Consider the following 2,795-nt stretch of genomic DNA (forward strand, 5'->3'; position numbering starts at 1 on the left):
GTTTATTCATTCTACATTTATCGAGCATCTATTGCAACAATTTCTTTGAATTTAAGACAGCATCGTTTGAAACTCACTGTTGTTACGTATCTCTTAGAAAAACGCTGCAACTAGACATCTAACACTATTTATTTTGAGATGATACAATATCAAAAACCATGTCTCAAGATCGATGAAATGCGTTTAAAATGATGAATGGAAACTCTATGAGGACCTCCTGTCGATAGACTCGCACATCTGGAGTTCCGGTAATTATCTGGCTCCAGGTTCCAAATCCCGCGAGGTTTGGAATATTTTTGCCCACTAGGCCTCAGCCAGGTAACTGAGTCCAGCTAAACTTGGCCCACAGTCTCAGAGTCCGGCTCAGTTCCCCGTCCCCGCCTTGACTTTCGGAGACGCCCAGGCAGAGGTTTCAGGGGGCTGTGAGGTTGCCAATGACCGAAGGAACTATGCAGTTCTCTGCCATAGTGGGATTATTGCAGGCACGCGGCTCAGAATTCACAGGGGTTGGGAGACGCTGCTGCTCACGCTGCCTCATCCCTTGCTAGAGCACTGCGCCTCTATTATTATTATTTTTTTGTTGAGGTACAAGCAACATAACATAAAATTAACAACTTTAAAGAGTGGAATTCAGTGACATTTAGTACACTCACAATGTTACGCAACCATCACTCTTATCTAGTCCAAAACATTTTCATCAACTACATAAGCATGCTTATTAAATCTTTCTTAGCTCCAACCCCTGGCAACTACAAATCTCCTTTTGTCTCCATGGATTTACCTATTCTAAATATTTCTTATAAATGGGATCATACAATATGTGACCTTCCGTGTCTGGCTTCCTTCACCGAGTATCATGTTTTGGGGGTTCATCCTTGCTGCAGCGTGTATCAGTACCTCATTTCACTTTATGGCTGAATCATATTCCATTGTATGAATATACTGCAAATTGCTTATCTACTCATCCAGTGATGAACATCGAGTTGTTTTTGGCTTAAAATTATTCACCGTGTTCTCATACAATAATTTATGTAAATAATTATGTAATTTATTATGTAAAATAATTTTGTAAATCATTTTTATTTATATTTATAACACAAATATTTATATTTTTATATTTTCATTTTATTATAGTATAATAATTTTATAATATCGTAATAGCCTCCTGCGGTCTGTCGGTGTCCTCTTCCGCAGGCGTGCTCTCTTCCGCTGGAGTGCTTAGCTTCACATACAGTTATTACTCCGATGAGTTCCTCTGGACATACAGCCTCTTGTGTGTCTGCCTGCTAGGGTCTCAGGGTTTTCATAGGCACAGGATGGAGGCGCAGGTTTTCATAGGCACAGTGGCGGGTGAGGGAGGTCTCGGGAAATGCAACATTTGGGCGTTACGGCAGAAGCGTCTGTCCTCACCTAGGTCCAGTGGGCACAGGCTCAGGGAAGGGCCCTTGCCAGCGACCCACCTTTCCCTACCCAGGACTTCCCTGGCCCTCTCCCCTATCACTGCGTTTCAGCTACCTTTTTCTAGGTTCAGCACTCACTTGGTTGCTGTAATCTTTTTACTGTTTCCCAGAGTTTCCACGAAGTCAATCCTGGCAGCTTTTGCTTATTTTTCTGTGTTTCTGTATAGGAATAGGCTCTACGAGCTCACTACTGTGCCACTTTCGCTATAATCTGTTTTTTGTGTTCAATTTATTTCGTTTTACAGCAGGATAGTCAAATGCTTCTGACGTGCCAATTTCCTGCCTCCATATATCTCCTGTGCCTGGTATTTAGTGCCCATGCCCGGCCTCCTCACTTTCTGGGCATATGTCTATCAACATTTCTCTGAAGCTCGCTAGCTCTAATGCCTCCCTGAAAATTTTCTCCACCTTCCCCTGCAACTGTAGGAAGCTCACTATCCTCCTTACCCTTCCTCAACCCCACTCCTATTCTCTCCTTTTCCCCTGCCCACCCTGCCACTTCCCCAACTTCTGCTGGGGTGGGAGGGAGCGGGTTAGCAGCCATTTCCCCTCCCTCTCGCTGCTTCTCGGGCGGTTGCCGGGTTCGCAGTCCTCAGCTCCCCTAGCCGTCAGGCTCCGCTGTAGTGTGGCACTTCGGGGCGCGCGCAGGCGCCCGCTTTGAGGCACTGGGCCTCGGGCCAGGCAGAGCGTATCTCCGGGACTCTTTTCTACGGAGATCTGGGCTAAAGCCGCCACCCGCGTGCGTTTCCCGCGCCCACCGAGCACACGCATAACTGAGCCTAACGACTCCGGGGAGGGACCTGCTCCGGAAACACGGACTAGACCGGGGTCCCAGAACGGCTGGTGGAGGAGGCCGCAGTAACCGCCAAAGCAGGCGGAGAGACTCGACTCGGGGGGTCTTTCTCCAGTGAAAAAAAGGAAGCGAGAGGGGAAGACGGGATGGAGCAGGAAAGGACAGCTCTAAGCAAGGCTGTTCAAGACTCTGAGGCTGCAGTTGACTGTGAGACTGCAGTTTGGAGGCGGGGGCTCTTCGTCACCACCACCATGGTTCAGAAAGAAACCTCAGAGCTGTGGAGCAGATGGGGAATAAAAGGCCCTGCCGACCGAAACACACACAAGCTTCCCTTGGGACGCGCACCAGGAGGGTGACAAGGCCCAGGAGCGCCCGGGTGCGGCGACCTCCGAGCCCGCGGGACAGGAGAGCAGCCCTTCCTTCGGGCGCGTCTCCAGCACCAAAACTGGCTGGGATCCTCCCGGGGGCCCACGGCGGTGCCACACACCCCACGTACTCCAAATGCAGGCCAAGACGGAGGGTCCTCACTTCACGTCCACCTC

The sequence above is a fragment of the Aotus nancymaae genome, unplaced genomic scaffold (genome assembly GCF_030222135.1).
Source record: "Aotus nancymaae isolate 86718 unplaced genomic scaffold, 86718_ANA_hifiasm-v0.15.2.pri h1tg000003l, whole genome shotgun sequence".
NCBI lineage: Eukaryota > Metazoa > Chordata > Mammalia > Primates > Aotidae > Aotus > Aotus nancymaae.